The sequence below is a fragment of the Vombatus ursinus genome, unplaced genomic scaffold, assembly GCF_900497805.2.
Source record: "Vombatus ursinus unplaced genomic scaffold, bare-nosed wombat genome assembly UNPS02009062.1, whole genome shotgun sequence".
Lineage (NCBI taxonomy): Eukaryota > Metazoa > Chordata > Mammalia > Diprotodontia > Vombatidae > Vombatus > Vombatus ursinus.
Window position 1 is genome coordinate 19900368 of NW_020948840.1, and position 26002 is coordinate 19926369.

Sequence of the window (26002 nt, forward strand, 5' to 3'; positions counted from 1 at the left end):
TTTCCCAGCCACTGGTTTACCTACTCATTTGGCTCCTACTTTTGACCATGACTCCTTTCCCACAGCCCTGGGCACGTCAGACCCTTTCCCTACCTACCTGTTCAGGGGATATGGCAGCAGTTTTTCCAAATATTCCTATTTTATAAATGATAATGTAATAATTGCATCAAGCACAGAAACACTATGAAGTCTTCTCAGTGAAATCCACAGTAATATGAAAAAGACATGATTAGCTATCCATACTGCAAAATAAGTAGATGAGAAGTACATATTTCCCAAATTATGACATGCCGCTTGATGGGCAGTCTATTAAATTAGTCTTTTAATGTGTCTGTCTTGAACAAGTATGATAGATGGATAATAAGCTAGATCCAAATAAGCTAGGCAGAGGAGACTGTGTTAGATTTATACTGTATTAGGGAAACTGTGCAATTATTTCAATGATCCCAAACTGCTGCTATAAAACCCCCACATATTTAACACAAATATCTTCCCAGTGATACTGTATGATTGCACATCATGAAGTACCAGGATTTCAGAAGAATTAAAGTCACAAATAACCTACAGCACAATGAAAAGATGCATGGTGGATATAGGGAAGCCAATGATTTTCTGTGTATAAGCACATATGTATACAATATATTGTTGAGGGTATGTATAACTGGCATATATTGATAATAAAGGACAACAGAAATACCACCAAAGATACTAAAAGAATAAGAGAAATGCCTTTAGTATGTTGTGAAGATCTTTTATGGAAAATCTGTGGGAAAACACAGGCAAGAATCTCACAAGATGAGGAAGCACTGAGGGCTGGCAATTTACTTTGATGGAAGGAGTATCAAAATACCAATGGAATTCCAGCTTCACCTAAAGGAAGGTTATGTATAGGATTGGGAGGTAGGTGACTTGGAGAGCACTATAAGGACTACCTACCCTTCACTAATCCATCATGGTACTTGAAATTTCCATTAATCACTGTCATGGGGAACATGGGTGCATTGAGCATCTCTGGAGTGGGGAGAGGAGAGGTGTCAGGCAGATGACTGAAAGGGCAATGTATTGCATCAAGACAAACTGTTTAAATAACAGTCTATCCCTTCCCTGGGTAGGGGAGAAAAGTTTAAAAAGACTACCTTTCTGACATTTCTCAGGCAAGCATTCAGTTCAGTGTCTGAAAGGAAACTTTATAGATAAAGAAATTTACTTGATTGAATCTCTATTTCTCTCCAGGCAAGTACAATGTTGCCTTGATATCAATGAAATGTGTACTGAGCATCTAAACATATGCTAAGCTCTTGGCTTTGTGGAGGATTTAGAAATAAAATGTGAACCTTGCCATCAAGGAGATAATTGCATAAGTGAAGGAGATAAAACTAATAAAGTAACCAATATAAGACAACAGGATATAAGTGAGAGTTACATTATGTGGTACAGACTAATGCTATAAAGGGTAGAGCCTGGTGAAGACTAGAAAAGTCAGAGAAAGCTTCATGGAAGAACTGGAACTTGAAAAGTTACCTTAAAGGAAGGAAGGCCTTTCAATACACAGGAGGAAAAGGTAGAGCATTTTGCACAAAGGGAACAACTTGAACAGAGACACAAAGGTAGAAATAAACATATTTATGGGGCAGTGAGGTGAAGGTAGGACAGGTCCAGGTTATGAGAAGGTCTTGAAAACTAGGCAGAGGTATTTAGATTTGATGCAGTAAGGAATAGGGAACCATTGTAGGCTTTTGTATGGAAGAGTAAAATGAAGAAAGTAGTATTTAAGGAAGATTAGTTCAGCAGTACCATGCAAGATTCATTGGGATGGGGAAAACCTGGAGTCTGGGAAGCCAACTGTTGTTGGAATATAGGTGTGAGGTGATGTGAGTTTGGACTTGGGTGGTACCAGAGGTAATGCAAAGCAAGTGACAGGTAGATGTTAGAGGAATTTTAGTTAAAAAGAAAGACATGATTTGGTAATGGAATAGACACAGAAGATGAAGGAGACAGGCTAGAGGATATTACAAGGCCATTAGCCTACATTACCAGCAGAATGGTAGTACTACTAACAATAAGAGGAAAATTTGAAGATGAGTCATTTTAGGGTACCAGAAGGAAGGTGATGAGTTTCATTTCAGACATGGTGAGTTTGAAGTGATGGCAGGACACTCAAATAGAAATATCTAGTAGGTAACTGAACACACAAGTAGGACTAGAAAGTAGATGAGAAGTTAAAGATTAAAAATTTGGAAGACATCAACATAGAGCTGCCAGTCCCACCAATGAGATGGATGTGCTCTACAAGGGAGGGAGTGTAGAGAAAGGCAGACACCAGTAATGAAGGCTTGGAAAATGCTCACAGTTTTGAGGATGAATGAAGAAGAGAAAAGTTGTGAGAGAGTGGGATAAGAACCAGAATTGTGCAATGTCATGGAATCCAGTGAGAGAAAATTTTAAGAATGAAAGAAATGACCAACAGTGTCAAATATGACAAAAAAGAGTGAGGACAGAGAAAGCCACTGGATTTGAAAGGAAAGTCACTGATGACTTGAAGACATTTCAGTAGAGTGCAGAGATGGATACTAGATTGCAGAGAGTAAAGAAGTATAGACTACTTGCCCATAACCATGGTGGCACGCCAGACCAGGAGTTTACAGGGAAGGCCATTTCCTCTGCTGCAGTTTTGTTGTTTGACTAGTTTGTATCTCTGCCTGCAGTATGAAGGACCAACATGCTGCTTTGAGTAAAGGTTGGAAATAAAATATAGATGTTACATTCTCCCCCCAAGACCCCTTTCCATCCCTGCTTATGTTCTTCCTCTAAAATCTACATCTGATTTGCTAGAAGTTAGAATGGTTGTCTGTTCTCTGTAAAAATCACTTTTTCCCAGATTCATTATACACACATAAATACACACACACATTCATATATAGCCTTGTGAAAACTCAAGCCCACAGTGAGAAGAAATTAAGATGCCAGAGAAGTTTCCACAAATAAAATAAAATCCCAGTTAACTAGAGTGTTTAGAAAATGGAATATTAGTTTAATTTTATAGTTAACTGAAATTTAATCAGAAATCTCTTGTTGAAAATCTAGTTTCTCTGAAATATAAAAGTATATTTTTATGCCTCAGTAACATAATGGCTCTTGAGCAATTCTGAAAATCAATTCTTAACGTGAATTCTTATTATCCATTACCATAGATATAAGAGATATAAGATGAGCTGAATCTAGATTAAAACTAGTATAGTTCTTTAAAAAAAAACCCCACAAAACTTCCAATTTCTCCCCACAACTTTTTCTAAATTTGGAGCTCATTAAAAGTAATGTCTATTTGAGAATTTTGGTTAGTTGTTTCTAGTTAATTAAAGTTTTTCATTGAAATGAAGGAACAGATAAGAAGCATGCATAAAAAGTAGCTAAAATAATTATAAAATAAAAGTGAAAGATTATACTATACCTGCAAAGAACTCCAAATGTACCAGGAAATAGAAAGGAGTAAAAATTATTATAGTGTTGAAGGACAAAATGGGGCACATCTTAACTGGAAATAGAGAAGGCTAAAAAATAGGGCAGCTAGGTGGTGCAGTGGATAGGGTGTCCAGCCTGGGTCAGGAAGACTGGAGTTCAAATCTGTCCTCAGACACTTACTAGCTATGTGACCCTGGACAAGTCACTTAACCCTGTTTGCCTCAGTGTCCTCATCTGTAAAAATGAGCTGGAGAAGGAAATGACAAACCACTTTAGTATCTTTGCCAAGAAAACTGCAAATAGGGTCACAAAGAGTTGGACACAATTGGAAACAACTGAACAATAACAACAAAGAAATAGGGAAAAATTTTTAAGGTTTTTCTTAAAATGCTATTGAAAGTAGTAGAATTGAGTGGCGTGAAAAGTAGGAAGCTCAACAAATCTAAGAAATGAGGTACTCCAAAGACAAGTGGGATTCACAAGTGAATTAAAATGTTCTGATTGGTTAAACAAGGCCTTGGCACAGGTTTCTAAAGGGAATATTGGCAAGCATTTTCTTCATGTCAAAGTTTGTTTGACAAGGGTCACTAATTTACTTTAGAAAGAAGATAAAGGATGATAAAAGTTGAAGAACCTTGCTACTGTTGAAATTAGATTATAAAATACTTGTGGGAATTTTACTGAAGTAGTATTAGCTGACAGATTAATGTATCAAGCCTTAAACTAAGCAATAAAATAAAGTTAAGACAATGTTTAAGATACGTTAAGATAATGTTTCTTAAACTTTAGGTGACAATTTTCAGGGAGTCACTTCCTAAGTAAATTGATCATTGAGGTTCCAGACCTAAAGACTCAAGAAATTAGATCCTTTCTATAGGGATCTCAAAGCAAAGCACCCTCAAGAGATCCAGCCCCGAACAGTCAAATTGACCTCCCCCATCAGTAGTATATTCTTCATCAGACAGAAATGAGCTGAAATAATGGGCAGTTCCTGTGTTGAGAATTAATTCTAAAGCTAAACACTGACACATAATGAAGGGAGAAATGAACTGTAATATGTACTATCGTTTTGTGTCCCTAGGTAGAAACCTACCCCCTTGTGCTAGAATAAATTCCTTCCTGGTGACTCCCACCTGGTGAGAACTGGCTTTCATACCAGGCACAGTAAATTTTTGTGACTGGTCCTTATGACAGGGACCCCAGCTGGAAAGAGATTTCTTATTCACCCAACTTTGATCTTCCTAGGCTAGGTACTGAACAGTGTCCTCAATTACTCACACATATTAAAGTCTGCAAAGAGATGGGAGAGGGACCTGAATTTAGTATGATGCTAATTCCTGACCTGGTCATCTCAGCTAGCTAAAAGTAAAAAAAAGTTAACTCATCATCTAAAACTTATTATCATGTCAAGAGGAGTATTCAGGAGCCTATTAACCATGAAGGACAAGGAAATCAAATAGGAACCTTAAATTCTTCTGATTTCCCATGCTTTTTCTGGCTTAGGCAGGCAGTTCTGGTCGTGTTATTCCTTTGCTAAAACCCAATAAAGCTTCAGTAGTTCCCTACTGACTGCTGGCTAAAATTCACATGCTTTTGCTGGTGTTTGAGGTACCAGCCTGATCTTATACACTCCGTTCTTTCCGCTATACTCTAGCCAAAATGGACAAGGGGGTCTCTCAAACATGCCCTGTGTTTTCCTGTCTCTGCTTCTACTTAAGCTGCTCCCTGCACCCAGCCTTTCCTCTTCTTCTTTGCCTGTTGAATTTCGAACACAATTCAAACACAAACTTCTTCATGAAGTTTTTTTCTGATCCTCTGTTGGTAATGATATTTTCCCCCAAAGACCTTTGGTCTTACACCGGTCTAATGCACATCTTGTGTATCACAGCTATACATGAATGTAATTTGTTTCATCCTATTACTTTGACTTTGAGTTCCATGAGGGCAGAGATCATATTTTATCTAAACTTTGTATCTTCCCCATCACCTAGAGAACAGTGTAACAGCATTAAACACATAGTATGTGTTTAATAAACATTTGTTGAATGTGAATTGAATTTTAACTTAACAGAATCATGAAAGTGCCTCTTTCTTGGTCACAGACGGTATTCTAGGGCTCTTTGGTTTAGGGAAGAAATTGTGCTCTAATGGTGAAATAGGTGAAAGGGAACATGGAAGTCTTTGTAATCTTGATACTGTTCAGAGCAGTCTGAAGTGAACGATAGGCAGAGTTCTACCTGACCCTCAAGAAGAAAGGAAAAGAGGGGCACTGGAAGAGATGGACTGTGATAAATAGCTCTTTCCCAGGTTTGTTCTTACAATGCCCTGAAATTCTACCTTGTCTGCTCTTCTAGTCGAAACCTGTACAACACTCCCAGAGGAAGGCAGACCCAAGTCCCTGTGCTTTGGGTATATACAAAACAGAAAATATCAAGCACTGGATTGAGGCAATCTTCTCAAGGGAAAGTTCTTAGAATAGAAAAAAAAGAGGTTGGAAAGAGTGGCCAAAATGAAATAGCAGCTATTAGAGGTAAATGAAAGAACAGAATTTGGGGCATCTCAGGATAGGAACACATAAAGGAATAATGCACAACAGACAGAACTGCCGAATAGAGAATAGCCTAACTTTGACCAGTTAGGTTCCAAACAATTTTGGTTCTTATTTGATTCTGCAAGGGTTTCATGTTGCCATGACTTCCACCTTAAAAAAAAAAAAAGGTGACATTAATCTCCCTCAGTCCTAGTAATATTGCCAGTTAAAAAAACAGACTGAAAATATTATTAAATTTATTGCTTCCCCTAAAAATAATGAGTTTTGACTCACTCACTCTGGATGTTATTATTATTTAGTCTCTATTAAAGTCTGTATCTTTTGTTGATTTTTAAAAATTTTGTCATGGTCTATAAAGAATGTTTAATATTTCTGCAAATGATTTCTTTCTGCCTTAGCACATATCCAAGTTTGTAAACATACTGCTTGATGCTAGGAAATGTTTATTCTTTTAGTATTTATACTTAGAAGTTATTAAAAAGCTTTAAATCTAATTTTTCCAAAGTCTCTATAGTACTACATTTTTCTTCTTATTTTTGTTAGAAGTATCTAGCCCTGAAAAAGAACCATTAAAGTTTCCTACAATTGTTGTATTACTATCATATGCGTTTGCAATTGAATTAGCTTCTCCTTAAGAATTTAGACACTATGCCATTTGCTATGTGTACACTACATATATTTTATATGCACACATATACATATGTGTACACATATATGTTGCACCATAGTTGGTACCTTTAATAATAATGTAGCTTGCTTAACTCCGCCACTGTCAATTTTTAACTGCCTTATCTGAAATCATGATTGAAATTTCTGCTTTTCAGAATCCTCTGAAGCATATTTTGTTCTTGCCTGTCATTTTCACCCTCTGACTTCATGACTTAAATCTGCTTCTTGTATGAATTAGATTGTTAGTTTCATTTTCATATCTAGTTTGCCATTCATTGCCATTTTAATGGGGAGTTTGGTCTATTCGTATTTAGGGTTATAACTGTTAAATTTGTATTTTCTGCTAATTCTATTGTATTGATTTTTCTTCTCTTTTATGTTAGCACTATGTCTGATTTGTTTTACTTATAGTAATTTGATCACACTCTCTCTCTTATCACACCTTAGCCCAATTTCCCTGAGTTTGTATGATTTTTATACTCTCTCTCTGTCCTTGCCTAGATAAAATCAGTATAGAATCCTATCTGCTTTAACACACCATCCTCTCTTCACTCGTAGGCTGAGAAATGTTCATTTATGGTACTCTTTGACAAGAAGTCCTAATTTACTTGATCCTCCCTTCCTTACTCCTTTCCCTTTCAAGGCCGCTCTGGAATCTTATTTCCTCTCCACAGGTTTTGTGCTTACAAGTTTTGTTTTGTTTTGTAAAATTGTCTCTATGAAAATACCAAAAGAGTTTGAGCTTCTGGAAGACAAAAGCCTTGTTTCCTTCCTCTATCCAACACAACTATTCCATTATGCATTCCACTAATGCCTCCAGCTATCATCTCTTTGTTTTTTTGAAGGCCTTTCTTCTGAAAGGCCTCAATTTTAGAAAAAAACTAACTCATGAAAGAAATAGTGTAGTATGAGAGAAGGCACTTTGTATCCTGTTATCAAGATGCCTGATCCCACCTCATATGCCTTCTCATTAACTACCTGCCCATCTGATCTCTGTTCGGCCCTATGCCCCACCCTCTCTCTGATCCATGCACCAGATGTCCCAGGAACTGAAACACTCATTTCCCTTTCAGTGGAAGCAGTCTCAGGGAACACACCTGCTCAAAAATAGGTCTCCAGAAATGCCTACTTCCAGAACGTAATCCATTGCAAGGCTCCACACTTGAAGAATCATTCCCTTTCCATAGGTAGAGCCAATTCCCACTTCCCACTGCCTAATATTCTTTCCCTGATCTCTTAAAAGTTCCCCATGTGATTAAAAAACAAAAAACTCCATTCTCCTCTCAAGCCCAGACCAGGTGGAAATTTATCACTAATTTCTCCTTGTTGCTCCCCAAGTGATTTTTTTCTACACTTTCTCATACCCCAAAATAGTGATTCATTGAAAGAATGTGGACTTTACTCTAAGAAATATTAATTCAATTTTCTTCCTTTCCTCTTCATAATTTTTTTACCTTAGCTGTTTTGATCATAGATGTCTCCTTTATTTTCAATGAGTTTTTAAAAAAATGATAGCCTTATCTAGCCCCACAAGCACAAAAAGTGTTGATTTCATTGCTTAGCCTTCTGTTACTAGCTGCATTTGCATATTTTGCTTATAGTTCTTTTGATATGTTTGATGGCAAATACCCTGCCTTACCTCTGGTTTCTTTTCAGGAAATAACTTGAAATATTACTATTTGCTGAAAGTTAACATTTCTTGTTATTGATGCTTAAGACTCAGCTTATGTTACCCTGAAGCGCAAACAGATCTCCTTTGCTTTTCAGAATATCTTATTCCAAATCTTCCTCTTGTCTCTCATAAATGAGTAGATGTGTCTCATTGCCATATAGCAAATTGTCTAAAAATATTGGGAACAGAGAGCAAAAGACAGTTTGCAAGAATCCACATGACCCTGCACAAAGAAACACCAAGTTTAATTCACCAAGAAATGTAATGCTCATATTTAAGAACCTCATTGTCAAACAACAAATATTGAAGGCATCCAGAAAAAGCTTGTCCACTACCAAGGAGAAACAGTCCATACAGTTGGATGGTACCTTCTTTTTTTCTATGCCCAACATGATTCCAGCTAGAAAAAAGGAAGTATGTACCTAATTTTTTCTTTATCAGTTCTACTGCTTCTTTATCTGTGTTTGCTCTTTCTTTAACGAGATTTTTCCTATCTCTTCTTTTCCATTTGATCTACTGCTTGCTATTTTGAGGTTAGAGAAGGGGACTAGACTTAGATATAATCTTTTACTCAGCTATCTTGCCAGAAGTCCCCTTCCTTTCTTGTAGTTATTCTCCTTCCTGCCACCCACCACCAGCCTTCCTTCATTAGTTTATTTGGTGTCTTTTTAGCTGTGATAGTATACTGACTAACTGACTGGGGGCTGGACTTACACCCAACTTCTTTGCCTTCTTGACTCAAGACCCCTTCCTTTTATTTCAGAGTGTCAGATTAGGCCTTGCGCTCTAGGTTCCTTCCCAATATAAGCACTGGCCAAATTCAATGACTTCCTGTAGTTAAGAAGTTGAGGAACCTGGCTGTGTCACTGCCACGGAGAAATATTATAGCAGGCACTCCTGTAGCTGAGAGCTTCGAGTATGGGCCAGGGGAACAGGTATAGAGCAGTGGGTTAAACTGGGTGCTGGAGGTTAGACATATTTTTTTTCCCTATAGGAATCACCTTTTTGGGAAATGTTTCTTTTATTCTTATAGGTTTTATCGATTTGATGTTTCTTTGGGGGGTAAGGGTGGGAACTAAACTTAGAAACAATCTTCTTGCAAAGTCTGGAATAATGATTTTTAAATGCTCCCTCCATGCCCTCTACCAAAAACATCTGGTGAAGAAGAATGCAAAAACACTTATTTAACTATTATAAATACTACTGAGAAGCAGCTTAGCAGAGTAGGCAAATGATTGAACCTTGAATGAGTTTGAATCTTGCCTCAACTTACTAGATGTGACTTTGGACAAACAACTTAGTCCCTCTGAGTCTGTCTCCTCATCTGTAAAACGGGGATAATAATAGCACTTATCTCACAAGACTGGATCAATGAGATAATGAAGTGCTTTGCAAACCTTAAAGTGCTACAATGAAGATGTGGGGAGGAAGAGAAGAGGAAGATAGCAGGACAACAATGTCAAAGTGAAAACTGCTTCACCAATTTCTGTAGGTTGGTTGGAAAGTCTTACTTCAAATATCTGAGATTACTTTGACTAGAGCTCATGAGAAAGACATTAAAATTCCCATCTTCATATTTTGGAACAGTTACCCTGAATGAAGTGACAGAGACCCACAAAACACTTGTAGTCACTCTTTATTTCTTGCTAATGCCATTCTTGGTTGGTTGGTTGTCCTTCATTCTCAAAGAGGACCAAAATAACATCACTATGTTAGAGTCAAGTTACAATGTGTCTGTTTGTGGCCGATCAGACCAGTATGAGCTTAAAATGCTCTACCGCAAGTAGGGCACAAATTGTCCATGTGAATATTTGAGGTGGATTTTCTAAACTGTGCATCTTGTGTTTCTTCTGAGCTACTTCCATTCTGTTTTGCTCATACAGCACAGCCCCTTCTCTGATGAGGGTACGCTATGCCATGCGGTCCTGTGCCAGTGTCTCCCATGTCACACAATCAAATCCAAAGTTCCTAAAAGAGACCTTTAGAATGTCCTTATATTGCTGCTTCTCACCACCATGTGAGCGCTTACTTTGTGTGAGTTTTCCATAAAATAGGCTTTTAGTTTCTTATTCCTACTTCAAATGCTCTCTTTTTGCCACTGTTAACACTGCTGTATTTAATCGCCCCAAAACCTGCCACCAGTCTCTTTTGATTTGTTTTACTACTACCAGGGCCTTGATTCTCTTCATATGTGGATAATGCTACCTAAGTAAATGGAGTCTACAGGCTACTATGCATTTTCCCGATAGATAAAACTATCATATAACATGAATAATGGTCAGTCAAGATTAAGTCTTCAGAAAATTTTTTGCACAATCAATAAGACTGACCTCATTATTCTCATGTTAGCATGGGACACAGAGCCAGAAGAACTAAGATAGGCCCTCTAACCCCAGAGTTATTCAGAAGTTAGTTCATCATGGAAACTGAGCATGTGTTGAATCACTATACATGTTGGATTCATTAAAAAGCAGGAACATGATAAAAAAAAAACCCAGTAAAACCAACGCATTCCTCAACAGAATCTCTAAAACACTACAGCTGGTTAGGTGAAACTTCTTATAAATTTACTTTACTGTAGTCCTATTCTCCTTATTAAGATGAGGTGATCAGTATGAAACAAAGAAAAATATACAAATGATCTTATACCAAAGAGGAGGAGGCCAGGGAGAACATATAATCACCAGAAAGTCCACATTCACCCCTGGGCTAGGGAAAAGGGAAGAAAAGGTGGTACTTCCATTTACAAATTTCAGAGTGAAAATTTTAGTGAGAAACTGCTCCCCTACATGTAAGTCATCTTGGATCATATACACTAGGATGTTAAATATCTCTACTGTATAGGAATCTAGGACATTTAATTTCAGTCTGATCTAGGAAAGACTCAGAACTTCTAGGCATCTGGTACAGTAGCATGTTACGTTTCTGCCTGGTGTGTATACTAGGCTATTTCTATCTCCAAAAACTGGAGATTTATCATCCTAATAATATGTGACATGTGGAAGAATATCCAGCAACTTCTGCTACTGTAAGCAGAAGACCTTACCTCATGTGTTAAGATCCCTGACATCAGGACCCTCCTTTAGATTTTGGGGAAATGGGCAGGAACAGAGTGGTGAGGCTACTGAAGAGTAAAGGCTCTCATAAAAAGGTGGGGTATCATCTGCTAAAAGGGATTTATCTATTTGGAGGCCAATACAACAGAATCTATAGGGTACATGAACTCCTAATCTGGCTAGAAGGCAATTTTTGTCAGCTTGGTTCAGAGGAACATCCTAGAACCAACTACTTAGAATACCAAGTGGTTTCCAACGTAGCTGTCTGGTTTCGTCGATAAACAGAACTATTGTTATAAAGTTCAATTAATGGAAGTCACAAAACATGTTCCCTTAGTTGAACTTGTTAGAAAAAGCCTGGATTAGCTGGATAGCTGAATTGGAGGCAGGGGAAGGGGATTATAATTTTTGAAGTCATGGGATTCAGAATGCTTATGTGGGCATACGAAAAGAAGCTAGAATGTCTTCATTGGATCATGAAGAGCAGCTGGAAGGAAATTTAGGAGAGACTATGATCTCATTTCTTCTTTCAGAGATAACTAAAATGAAACTCAGAAAAGACGGAACTTTCCCAAGCTCATGGAACTATTCAAATCCAAGTCTGACTGCAAATGAAGCATTCTTTTCACTATATCATGTTACTTTTCCAAACTTTTTAGATTATGTTAGACATTTTAAAATTTCCTTTAGAAAAATGTTGCTCATATGTTGCATCATTATTTAGATCACCATCTTATATGTTCCCATAGAAGTACTGGCATTTACAGATTACATTTCAAGGCGCAGGGCTAGACAGATTAAGTGTTATTATCAATAAATGATTATTAATTAGTACTTGAATAAATAGTTTTATTTCTACTGATGACCAATGACCCTCAGAAAAATATCAATTGAGGGACCAAAAAGATATAAAGCAACTTAGTTTACATTTTTTTAAAGGAGAAACATAATATTCTATTATCTGATTTTAAAATTAAAAGCAAGGCTTTAAATTTAATCTAACTAAAAAGAGGGTAACAAAGTCATTCAACAAATAAAAAATTTCAGTTCTATATTACTTTCATTAAAAAGCTTAAGACACACAGGAATATTTACTGTAATACACCTCAAAGAACACTACTAGACATCTTATGGCCTTTAGGAAACTACTATTAAAGACATTTAAGTATTAATGGTCCTATCACTTCAAGGTATTTATCCAAAAGGTCAAGTAGATTTGAGACAAAAACTCTTACTGATATTGAGTTCTAGAAGCATTGAAATAGTGACCATGATACCATGAAGCACCAATGTAATAACAGGCCAGGATAGTTAAATAATAACCTCAAGTGTTTTTCAAAAGGAAACAGCAAACAAATATTTGGAATTATTCTTCTTAGGTGGCTAAAAGAATGTAGAATTTAAGTAAAGAACAATTCATTAAAGACATATAAGCTCTGAAACTGAAATCTTGTGTGATTTATATGAGTCCATATCAACAGTGAGTAGTTGCTAAGTAGAATCTGACAAGGCAAGAACCAGTAGAAGCCTTGACCAAAAAGTCCTACAGACGACCTTATTTCCCTGTCACTGGAAATATGTCCTACACTCATCAAAACCCTCTTCTAGCTTCTCAAAGCCTTCTATGCAAGTTCAAATTTCTCACTCTTGGCTTCTAGGATTTAATTGCCTTAACATCTTCCTTTTCCTATGTCTTTCCCCTCCTGCCAATCAAGTGAATATACCTTGGGTTCTCCTCTCTCACCACTTTGAAGGACAAAATCAACACTGAGCAAAATCCTGACTTCATTACTTCTAAACTCACTATATTTCATGCTGTATTCTATGTGGTTCTACACAGGACTGAACATTACCACAAAGGTGGTAAACATTAATGTGCACCACACATCACAAAATATAAAATAAGATATGACACCAGGTTAATAAGCTCACAGGGTATAGTACTGACAGACTCATAAGAAAAAATCAGCATCAATCAAAGAGCAAAAATAAAATGAGGCAATAGCAGAATGAAGTGACTCCAGAGGTGATGTAACCCAACCCCCCCCCCCATTTTTTTGGGAGGGCTAGACAATGGGGTTAAGTGACTTGCCCCAGGTCACACAGCTAATAAGTGTTAAGTGTCCTCCTGAATCCCGGGCTGTTGCTCTATCCACTGTGCTACCTAGCTGCGCCCCGCCCCATTTTATAAATGAGGAAATTGAGCTCCAGATAGATTTTTTTTTAAATGGTAGAGAAAGCAGATGGGAGGGAAGTTTGGGGCTTGGTCTTGTTGAATCTGAGGAATGAGAGTTAATTCATTTAGTAGATATTCATTAAGCCCCTACTAAACACAAGGCACCATGCTAAGTGCTGTAGGTTATAAAGTGAACAATAAATGAATGAATAAGGCATGGTCTTAAGTAAGGACTTAAGACCTAGAGGTAGGAGTGGGGAACCTGCAGCCTCGAGGCCACATGTGGCCCTCTAGGTCCTCAAGTGCAGCCCTTTGACTGAATTCAAACTTCACAGAACAAATCCCCTTAATAAAGAATTCATTCTGTAAAACTTGGATCAAGGACGGAACCCAAGGACCTAGAAGGCTGCATGTGGCCTCCAGGCCGCAGGTCCCCCACCCGAGGGATTGTCTTTATCTCAGAGGTCTCTGGAATGTATCGTGACATTTTTTAGAACGTGGCAAACACCAAAAGTGTGAATGTTTAAAATGAATTCAAAAAAAGGAAAGAGAAAATGTTCCAGTTGGCTAAGTGGGGGAGAAGGAAGGAATAGGAAGAATGGAAGGAGGCAATATGATGTAGTAGAAAGGCTCAAATCCCAGCTCAGTGCCACCCTACTCCCTGCCACCCTTGGGGAGATGGCTCAACCTCTCTGGACCTCAGTGTCCTCATCTATAAAATGAAGGGGCTGGGTAAATGACCTTGAAGATTCTCTTTCAATCCAGAGCTTGAAAGGACCACAAAGGCCATCCAGCACAATCTCATTTTACTGATGTCAAGACAGATGGCGCGGAGTGGCTGGGTCTGTTAAGCAAGGCCCTGGGCCTCTTTCAGACCTCTTCCTCAGTGGTACCACACTGCCCCCTGGTGGGCCTGTGAATCTAAAGGTGAGGAAAAGAGAGGCAGGCTGGGACATCAATTCATCCTAAGACCCAGGGCTGTAATGCACTCCCCCAAGCCTGTGGGCATCTGTGCTCTCTGAAGAGCACACCCTTTCCATAGCTTCACCTGCTTTCCTACACCTGCTCTTCTCTGATTCTCCCAATTTGATGACACAGACCCTGAACCTTCACTCTTAAACCATCTGCCTTGAACTAATACCTCTAAGTTTTAAGTCCTACAGGGCAGGGACTGTGCCTGGTCATTTATTTATTATTCACTTTATGGCTTACAGCACTTAACATGGTGCTTAATGAATACCTGTTGAATGAATTAACTCTCATTCCTCAGATTCAAGAAAACAAGCCCAAACTCCCCTCCCTTCTGCTTTCTCTACCATTAAAAAAAAAAATATCTGGAGCTCAGTTTCCTCATTTGTAAAATGAGCCAAGTTGGGTCAGATGACCTCAAGGTCACTTTCAGCTCAAAACCTATAATCCCATGTGCCTATATTCAGATATAGGTACTAGGACTTATTATTCTTTTGAAATGCCTCTTATCTCTATCCCTTTATGGTGTAAATGTCTATTAGAAACACAGAAAGGCTTACTAAGAAAAGAGTTGTTAAATTCTGAAAGGGCTCTAATGGGAAATATGGAATGTCTTTTCTTGGAGATCTTTAAATTCAAAGGCCATTTTTACCTTAGAGATAGCAGGGTCCATTCCCACCAGTGTACTGCTGGAGGTATGGCTGGTTTCCTCCCCTGTTCCCCAGCTAGGGCTCTACTAGGTGTGAGCTGGTGGAGAACTGAAATGCCACCAGCTCAGGAGTATGAGAGCTGCCACTGAGGTCAGGAAACAGTTACCTATCTTGGAAGGTTTATGTTTAAACTGTTTGTAACTAGGGGGCTGGAATAAATTTCTACGGTCACTTTTCTTTCTATGATTTCATAATTCAATTGAACACACAATTATTAAGCACCTATGCTAGGTGCTGAGGATACCAAGTTGAAAAATGGCATGATTTCTTGTCCTCAAGGATAGCAATTATTAATAGAGGAATATTAATAGTGGTGGTGAAGAGGCACATAAATGTATGATATAAGGTAGAATGTGACAAGTACAAAGGAAAGGTCTAGGAAGAGGACTATGATAAATCTGAGGCAAAAGAATGACTTTCAGCTGGTGGTAGGAGGCAGCACTCAGGGAGAGTGCCACAGAAGACACAAACCTGAGCTGAATCTTGAAGATCAGGGTTTCAACTGGCAGAGATGCAAAAGGAGTACACTCTAGGCATAGACACTAGAGTACACAAATGTACAGAAGTAGGAGAAAGCAAGATGAGGCAAGGGAACATCTTAGTGGTCCAATCTGTCAGTACTGTAAGATAAATGGAACACTTTGGGGGAGTAGGAACTGTGTGGAAGAGGGTGCAGGTAGCACTTTACACTGTACATAGATGTCTTTGGGATGCTTTCATTGCACTAGGATATTCTGGAGGAGTCAGATAATGGGAAAGAGGCTTTTGGATCAAAATGGTAATGAAAGTGAGTGGATTGGGTGAAGGAGAGAGAAATTGGTTAAGGTCAGGAATAGCAATGCAACTATAGCTTCTTTAGTGTTTGATCCTGGGTCTTTTTCCTTTTGAGTTATTAATGTGGGGAGTTTGAAGGACAGGAACAAGTGAGGTATACATGAACATCTCATAGAGATGATATAAAAACATAAGCTATCAATAAAAACATTTTAAAAAAGAAATAATCCAGAAAGCATTTCTAAGAATCTTAAGCTCTGGGCAAAAAGAAAACAAAACAATTAACAAAATAACAATAATAATAACAAAACCCAACCTGAAGTCCTTATGGACACAAATGGTATTTTCATCACCACTGCTTATCAAAAGTAAAACCTTCAGAAAAGATAGATCTAACAAATGACTGGTTGTATGAAAATAAGATTTAGATTTCTGAACTACAGCTTACAATATAGGCATAATAAACTCTTGACTAATGCATATAACATAACCAAGGCAAAATGTTTTGGTTTGGTGGCTCACTAACCTAATCAAAAGTGCTTTTAAGCTAAAAAGAAAATACTGTTTACATACATCTACTAAGCCCAAATGACAGAGAGAATATTATAATAGTAGGAAGAAACATAGAAGTAGAGACAGCCAGAAATTCACAACAAAAATCCAAGAAAGGAATGAGCAATAAAAACTCATGGCCTCAATAAACACCTAATTGCACCAAGTATGCCTAACAACCTGTGGGAACTAGAGATCCTAGGATAGTAAGGAAAATCAGATAATAAGTTTCATTGACATTGTGGAATAAATACTACAACTGAAATATGGCACTGAAAGGGATTAACTTAAGAAGTTATTCTTAAAGAAACGGAACAGATAAAAAAGGTAGCATTAAGAAGCTACACTCATGTGAGGAAATCCAGGAATCAGGGAGATCATGAAATCACAGACTTAAAGTTGGAAGGGAATTTAGAAGTCACCTAGTCCAACCCCCTCATTTTACAGATGAGGAACTGAGGCCTACAAACGTTAAATAACCAAGTTTCACAGGTAGTAAAGTAGCAGAGCCAAAGGAGGGGGCTAAAAAGAAGCAATAATAAATAGGGGAGTGGTGGCCAGGGAAATTTGTTTTGGTCTGGGAAGTCATAGGGATGGTGAGTGGAATAATAGGGCAAGCAATAGATGTGCCCTTTCCAGAAGCAATAGTAGCTAGTATCTACATAGCACTTTAAAAGCACTTTACAAGTATTATCTTATTTTCACCTTGGAAGGTAGGGCTATTATCTTCCCCCCCCCCCCCCCCCCATTTTACAAAGAAAATGAGGCAGACAGAGAGGTTGAGTGACTTTTCTAGGTTCAAACAGCTAGTAATCATCTGAGGCTGGAGTTGAACTCCGGTCTTTGTAATTTGATTTGATTGCAGTTCATTGGGGAAGAAGGTGAGGTAAAGGATGGGACTGGTGTTAGGCAGGTTGGAAAGTGGCTAAGGTGAACCAAGTGTGGTTGGGTCATGGTATGGAATATCTGAAGGAGTACCAATGGGGCCCATCTAACTTACAGCTGAAACCTCTTATTTGTATTGTTTCCTCCATTAGAATGTGAACTTCTTGATAGCAGGGACAATCTTTCTTTTTCTATTTCTGTCCTCAGTGTTTTGCACATAGTAAGTGCTTAATAAATGCTTTTTTTTCATTCATTCATGGAGGCATAATATAGCTGCAATGAGGGATTTCAGCCATGTGTACATACACTAGAATTTATTGCCAAAAATGTAGAAGTTAATACACTTTAAAATTTCCTTTAATGACACTTTCATTCTTCAAAAAGTATCAGAAACAATAAAAGAAACTGATACTCGGAACCTGACTCTGACCAGTAAAGAAGTCAAGTCAATAAGCATTTGTTAATTATATTAATTATATATCAAGCACTCTGCCTTAAGCACTGTTGAAGTAGAAATGATGGGAACTTTGGGTAAAGTAGACTTCAAAAAGTTTAGAGAAAGGTTAAGTAGGATCCCATAGCCTAAAATTTTTCAAGGGAAGCTGGCTCATGATGGATGAGAAGCATTAAAGGTTGAAAGTCTGTTGACAAACAATTTCTATGAGAAAGAAAAGGAGAACTATCTAAAATCTGATGTAGATGTATAGACAACTCATTTGTTAATCAATTTCTAAAAAACAAAAATTTAAAAGACATGTAGAAGATGGAAATAATGGCACTTAACAGAGAATGAATTACAAAAGAGTAGCAGTCTTGCAAGGATAGTGTCAGATGTGCTAAGTCTCGGAATGAATTGAAAGTGGTGAAAAAGTGTTGAGAGAACAAAAAGGGCTTTTTAGTTATGTTGAGAGCAAAGGAAAGCTCAAAGAAAGATATAGGAAGGTTGCTCATAGGGGATGGGATGATGATAATAAGATGAAGGAGAAAACAGCCAATTTTCATTTTGCTTCTCTTTTCTCTACCAAAGAGGATGATCTTTATACTAGGGAGGATGGAACAGAAATAGTTATAGGGATTTGAATAACAAGATAAGTAAGGAGGTGGCACAAGAACACCTAGCTGCCCTTAATCAGTTCAATTTACCAGGTCCAGATCAACTATATCCTACGGTTACTGAAACAAGTGTAGGGTGTTAATGCTAACCTGCTGTCGACAATCATTGAAAACTGTAAAATCAGTGAGGTTTCACAGGCCTAGACGTGGGCAAATGTCCCAGTTTTTCAAAGGGAAATGTGTAGACTCTTCAGACTTATAAGCCAGTAAGTGTGATCTGGATTCCTGGCAAAATTCTAGAATGTATTATAAAAGGATAGTTTGTGAGCATTCAGGAAGTGAAGTAGCGATCACAATGAGCTTTCCTTCTTTGATAGGATAACTAAAGCTGGTACAAACTAGTTTTCAGAAATAGAAAAGATTAGATAAATACAATGCACACCAAGTTTTTACTAAAGCATTTGACAAAATCTCCCGTGGCATCCTTGTGTACAAGACGGAAAGATGTGGACTTGACCAGACCCACAAAGTAGTCATTGGTGGATCAGTGTGAATCTAGATGAAGGTTTCCAGTGAAATGTGCTGAGTGATCTGTTCTTGGCTGTGTCCAATATACTTATCAATGACTTCAATGAAGGCATAGGTGGCACCTTAATCTGCAGATGACACAAAGCTGGGAGGGATAGCTAACAAACTGGATGAGTGTCAGGATCCTAAATTAACAAGCTAGAATGATAAGCCAAATCTAAAGGATTAAAATTTAAGTGGAAAAAATACAAAGTCCTTCAAAAAAATAAACTGTAAAAGTAGAGGATGGAGGAGTTGGTGTGAAAAAGACCTGGGGGTTTTAATAGACAAATTCAATGTGAATTAAACAGTATGACACAGCAGTGAAGAAACTTAATACGTAGGCTACATTTTAAAAAGGCACTGCATCCAGTATTTTTGTTGTTCAGTAATCATGTCTAATAATTTATGACTCCATTTGGGGTTTTTGTGGCAGAGACTCTAGAGTGGTTTGCCATTTCCTTTTTCAGTTCATTTTACAGATGAGGAAACCGAGGCATACAGGGTTAAATGACTTGCCCAGAGTCATATAGCTAGCTAGGAAGTGTCTGAGGCCAAATTTGAACTTAGGTCTTCCTGATGTCCTGATTCCAGGTCCAGCCCTCTATCCACTGTGCCAACTAGCTGCCCCATATCTAGTATCAGAGACCTGAATAGTTCTGCTATCTTCTGCCCTCATCAGACCACATCTGGAACAGCGTATTCAGTTCTGGGAACAAAATTTTATGAAGGTCAGTGACAAACCCTAACATGAGCAGAAGGTGGCAACCATGCCACATAAGACTTATTTAAAATAACTGGTGAAGTTGAGCCTGATGAAGAGAAGATTTGGTGGAGATTTCACAGCTGTCCTCCAAGACATAGAAGAGGCTCGGCCCTGTTTTGCTTGCCTTCAGAAGGTACAACTTGAAACAATGGATTCAAACTGCAAAAAGGCAGATTTCCGTTTGATATAAGGAAACACTTTATAAGAATGAGTACTAGCTACCTGTAAAGAATGATGTAGAAAGGATTCTTGTTTAGATGCAGGCTGGCCTAGAGACCTCCGAGTTCTCTTCCTCTATGATCCATGAAACCTGTGGTCAAGCTGTAGGCTCTCTGAATTATATCAGCTAAGATTACTTACACTTTTTCATACTGAGAGAAGGGTGCCCAGAGGTGCACATCAGAGATACCCAAAGAAAATGATGCAATGTGAAATAATGGTGGTTTTAGCCTAATTGGGGAAGTTAATGTTTCCATATTTTGTTCTACAAGCAATGAGGAGCCACTGAAGGTTTCTTAACCAGGGAGGAGACACGCATTAGGAATATGATTTTGATGGCCGTGTAAAAAATGGGAGAAACTAGAAACTGGAAGTCCAATTAAGAGGCTATTACAATAATCTAGGTGCATGGCAACTAAGGCCTGAACTTGTGTTGTGTTAGTATGAGGAGAAAGGACAGATTCCAGGCATATTAAAGAAACAGAACTGATAGGGGAGTGGTGAAGAGAAGAGAAGAGCCAAAAATTATTCTTAGTTTGGAATGCTGGAGCTATCAAAAGAAAAAAAGGGAAGTTGGGAAAAAGGACAGGTTGAGGTTTTATATTAGGTACGTACACAGAGATCATTATTAAAACCACAGGAATAGATGAGAAGGTCAAGGGCTCTCTTGAACCTTAGTTATTCTACTGATAATCCTATGTTATTCCTACCATTCATCTTTGCTTCTAATCCTGAGTCACTTGAGTGTTGCTGGAGGAAGTCACAAAAATAATTCTCACTGGGTTCATCAGAAAGACACGCAACTGGGCCCTGACAAGTTGAAGCTTTTTATTTAATCTCTCATTTATAACAACTATTTTAAAACTTCTCTTCTCTGCGCAAAATCTCTACTTGGGTGTTGTACCCACTCTTTGTGGAATGATCTCATTTCCTACATTGAGAATGACTGAGTGCCCTCATTTCCCCTCTTTCATATCTCAAAACTTTTTTGTCTTCACCTATTTATTCTTCCTTTTCTCTGGTGTCAGAAGATAAGGTAGCCTTATTCCTTGTCAGGTCAAACCTTCCAGTTGTGCCTTTGATTCTATTCCCCTCCTTCCTCCATTGATCAGGCTTTCATCTTTAATCTCTCTTCTTTGAGTTTTTTCCCTCTGACTACAAATATGGTCAAGTTTAAGAAAAAAAACTTTCCTTTGTCCCACTATCCTCTATGCTATCATTTACTCTTCCCTTTTCCTGCCCAACTTTCAGCAAGAGTGGTTTACATTTGCTGCCTCTGCTTCCCCACCACCCATGCATTCCTCAAACCCGTACAATTTTGCTTTAATCTCCAATCTACTGAAATTGCTCTTTAAGATGAATAAAGATTGGGGCGGCTAGGTGGTGAAGTGGATAGAGCACCGGCCTTGGAGTCAGAAGGATCTGAGTTCAAATCCGGTCTCAGACATATCACACTTACTAGCTACGTAACTTGGAGTAAGTCACTTAACCCCAACTGCCACACACACAAAAGATTACTAAAGATCTTTTAATTGCCAAATCCAATGACCTTTCCTAAGTCTTCTCCTCTGTGTCCTCTCTATATCATTTGAATCTACTGACTACTGCCTCCTTTTTTATATTCTCTCCTCCAACTTCTGCAACACTGCTCTCTTTTGGTTATCCTGCCTCTCTGACCACTCCTTTTCTATTTTCTCTGGTTCAACTTCATCTTTTTTCTCCCGAAGCACAGATTCTCATCCAAGGCTCTGTTCTTGTTCCTCTTATTTTCTCTCTCCTTTGACAAGGTCAGCCATTTCCATGGCTTCAATTATTACCTCTGTGCATTTTCCTAACAAATATAAATATTCAACCCCAAATTCTCCTCTGAGCTCTAGATTTACATTTCCACCTGTCTGATATGTATTATATGTCCCATCAACATTCTGGAACGCACTAAGTCCAAAACTGAATTCTTATCTTTTTTTTTTTTTGAAGCAATCGGGGGTTAAGTGACTTGCCCAGGGTCACACAGTTAGTAAGTGTCAAGTGTCTGAGGTCAAATTTGAACTCAGGTCTTCCTGACTCCAAGGGTGGAGCTCTATCCACTGTGCCACCTAGCTGCCCCTGCTATCTTTTCCCCTCAAACTTGCCCCTCATCCATACTCTCAGTCACTAGACTTTGTAAAACTCAGGCTCTTTTATTTTCTTCACACACATTCTCCACATCCAATGAATTGCTCAAGTTTTATTCTATTTCCACAATACTCTTGTGTGATACTCTTGGACATGTTCCTTTTTCTCTACTCTCACTGCCATCACCAATTCTCTATTACTGTTGAGGGGGCCATCATCCTACTTGGCATCTAGGTTAGCAACCTCATTGTCAACCTTGACTCTGTTCTCACATTCAGTAGAGATATCCAAACTATTTCCAAGTCTGGTCATTCTTAACCTTTACAGTATCTCTTATATACACCCCCATCTCTTCTCTGACATTGTCATCACCCTAATGCAGGCCCTCATCACCTTACACCTGGACTGTTACATTAGCCTTCTAATTTATCTCCCTTCCTTAAGTCACTCCCCGTGACAATCTGTCGTCATCTACACAGCTGTCAAAGTGATCTATCTTTCTAAAGCACAAGTCTGACCATGTCACTCCCCTACTCAATAAACTCCAGTGGCTCCGAATGCCTCCAGGATCCAATATAAAATCCTGTTTGGCTTTTAAAGCCCTCTGCAATCTGACGCCTTTCTACTTTCCAATCTTCTTATACTTTACTTCCCAACACATATTCTTCTAACAGGACACGCTAAATCTCAGCTAGATGCCTTTTAACTGTCTATGCCCCATGCCTGGATTGTGTTCCCTCTTCACCTCTGCTTCCTGGCTTCTCTAACATTCAAGTCTCAGCTCAAATGATGCCTTTTGCAGGAGGTACTCCCCCAGCTCCACTATGAGTGCTTCCTCCTGAGATTATCTTCTACTTGTCCTCTTAAAATGTGAACTCCCTAATGGCAGAGTCCTCTTTCTTGTTATCTCCAGCACTTAGCACAGTATTTGATACACAGTAAACACTTAGTAAATGCTGTTAACTGCCAAAACTGTGGCTAGAGAGCTTTGGGCCTAAAGGCAGGAAGACCTGAGTCAAATTCTTACCAGCTGTTTGAACCTAGGCAAGTCACTTAACCTTTGTCTGCATCACTTTTCTAATTTGTAAAATGAGAATAATAGCACCTACCTGAGCTATGAGGCCACATGTGGCCCTCTGGGTCTTCAAGTTCAGCCCTTTGACTGAATCCAAACTTCACAAAACAAATCCCCTTAATAAAAGGATTTGTTCTGTAAAACTTGGACTCAGTCAAAAGGCTGCACCCAAGGACGTAGAAGGTCCCAGGACAATGCCTTGGGTTAGTGGGCTGGATGAAGTTCTGGCAAAGGAGACTCTACTGTTTTCTATACTCTAACCCAGGGACCAGCAAACTATGATTTGAGGGCCAAATCCCACCCACCTGCCTATTTCTATATCTAAGAATGGTTTTTATACTTACAATAAAACTTTATTTTACAAAAACGGGCTAAGCAAACTGTTGGGGCCGAATTTGGCTTTTGGTTGTAGTTTGTTCAACCTCTGCTTTGTATCCTTGTCTTTTTATCATTCCTGCCTTATTGAGATAAGGAGGGTCACCTTATCATCTGACATCAGAAGGAAGGGAAAAGGAGAACATAACTCAAGGCCAAAATTTTCTCCATAAAGTAAAGGGTGAGGTCTTCTACAGAGAGTAGGGAGTGTACTGGTGTATGTATATATTACATCTCCTCAATGCAATCATAAGATCTTGAAGGCAAGGGCTGTATTTGTTTTTTCTGTTTCCAGTGCTGAGTATTGTGTCTGGCTCTCAGTAAATACTTTGTAAATATTGATTGAAGTAGAGTTGAAAGTTTAAAAGATTAAAACAGTTAAGAAATTAAGATTGTGGGAGTTACACAGGGCTGGAAATTAGCAGAATAGGAACAGAAGGACAAGGGGGTGAGAGATTCAATGGGAAGATTGTTGAAATGGCTTGTTACGGTCAAAACTATAGTCAAGCAATGGAAGAAGAGTGAGAGCAAGGGTGATGAACCTAAACAGGGAGAGATGGAAGGAACTGGTCCCAGTGAAACAGGATCAGGAGGAATACGGGGGTGTGGTATGTGAAAGAATAACGGATTGAAATTGAGAGATGAATTTCATAGTTCAGTATTTTAGAAGTGGCACAATTACAAGTGATAGAGGTTGAAGGTATGATGACTCTCCTGGATGGGTGAAGACAGTGATGACATAGGTCATAGAAGCTAAGGAGGTTGAGGGACTGAGAGGCTGGACTGTTAAGACAGGTTATAAATACACATACTTAAGTCATCAAGGATGAGGGTATTATTACAGGAATGAAGAAGCACACAGGCCCAGTAACATAGTTAGAAATAGTTATCTCAAGGGGTATACAGAACTTTCCCTTTATAGTTTAGGCAGGATAACTGAATTCCTCTTATATCTTCAGAAACCTTAACATGCCCACAAAAGAAAGAAATTACAAAGCTGCACAATTTTGTGTAGGTCTGTGATTACATTCTAGTATCTCAGGTGGCGGTGGTGATAGAGAGAGAGAGAGAGAGAGAGAGAGAGAGAGAGAGAGAGAGAGAGAGAGAGAGAGAGAGAGAGTGTGTGTGTGTGTGTGTGTGTGTGTGTCTGCATGTGAACATTCAGACCCTATTTCCAAGTCAAAAAGGACTAAGCTCTCTGTTTTGTTTGTTAAAGCTTCCTCTGGCTTCCTATGAATTCCTTTCTGTACAAATATAATTCAGATAAATGGTCAAAGGATATGAACAGGCAGTTTTCAGATGAAGAAATTAAAGCTATCTATAGTCATATGAAAAAATGCTCTGAATCACTACTGATTTGAGAAATGCAAATCAAAACAACTCTGAGGTACCACATCACACCTATCAGATTGGCTAACATGACAAAATAGGAAAATTATAAATGCTGGAGAAGATGTAGGAAAATTGGAACACTAATGTATTGTTGGTAGAGTTGTGAACTGATCCAACCATTCTGGAGAGCAATTTGGAACTATACCCAAAGGGCTATAAAAATGTGCATATCCTTTGACCTAGCAATACCACTTCTAGATTTGTATCCCAAAGAGATCATAAAAATGGGAAAAGGACCCACATGTACAAAAACATTTATAGCAGTTCTTTTTGTGGTGGCAAAGAATTGGAAATTGAGGGGATGCCCAGCAGTTGGGGAATGGCTGAATAAATTGTAGTATGTGAATATAATGGAATACTATTGTGCTATAAGAAATGATGAGCAGGCAGACTTCAGAAAAACCTGTAAAGACTTGAATGAACTGATACTGAGTGAAGTGAGCAGAACCAGGAGAACATTATACACAGTAACAGCCACAGTGTATGATGACTAACTTTGATAGACTTATCTCTTTTTAGCAATGCCAGGATTCAAGACAACTCCAAAGGACTCAGGATGAAAATGCTGTCTACACCCAGAAAAAGAACTATGGTGTCTAAATGCAGATCAAAGCATATTATTTGCTCTTTTTTTCTTTTTTTTTGTTTGTTTCTTCTTTCTCATGGTTTCTCCCATTGGTTCTAATTCTTCTTTACAACATGACTAATGTGAAAATAGGTTCCATAAGAATGTATATGTAGAGCCTACATCAAATTGGATGTCATCTTGGGGTAGGGGGAGGGGAGAGATGGAGAGAAAATCAGGAACCCAAAATCTTATGAAAGTGAATATTGAAAACTAAAAATAAATAAATTAAAAACAAATATAATTTAGAAAGGTACTGTCAGAGTAATACACGATTTCCTATTTTTGACAGTAGGATAATGACTGATTAGCTGAGCTTCAGATGCTGACCTATCTGTCCAC

At 38.4% G+C, this 26002-nt stretch overlaps 1 protein-coding gene and 1 pseudogene across 2 annotated transcripts in view; both read right to left on the reverse strand.

The window, feature by feature from the left end:
• Nucleotides 1–26002, reverse strand: part of MAPRE3 (microtubule associated protein RP/EB family member 3) — a 78331-nt gene that overhangs the window by 21539 nt on the left and 30790 nt on the right. Inside the window, exon 2 of one of the 2 annotated variants that reach the window (XM_027850549.1) lies at nucleotides 2608–2699. The exons of the other annotated variant lie outside the window; for it this stretch is intronic. The gene's annotated coding sequence lies outside the window, so the exon portion shown is untranslated. The remainder of the gene's footprint in view (nucleotides 1–2607; nucleotides 2700–26002) is intronic. 2 annotated transcript variants of the gene reach the window in all.
• The window catches only part of LOC114034645, a 50315-nt pseudogene that overhangs the window by 8319 nt on the left and 15994 nt on the right, over nucleotides 1–26002 (reverse strand).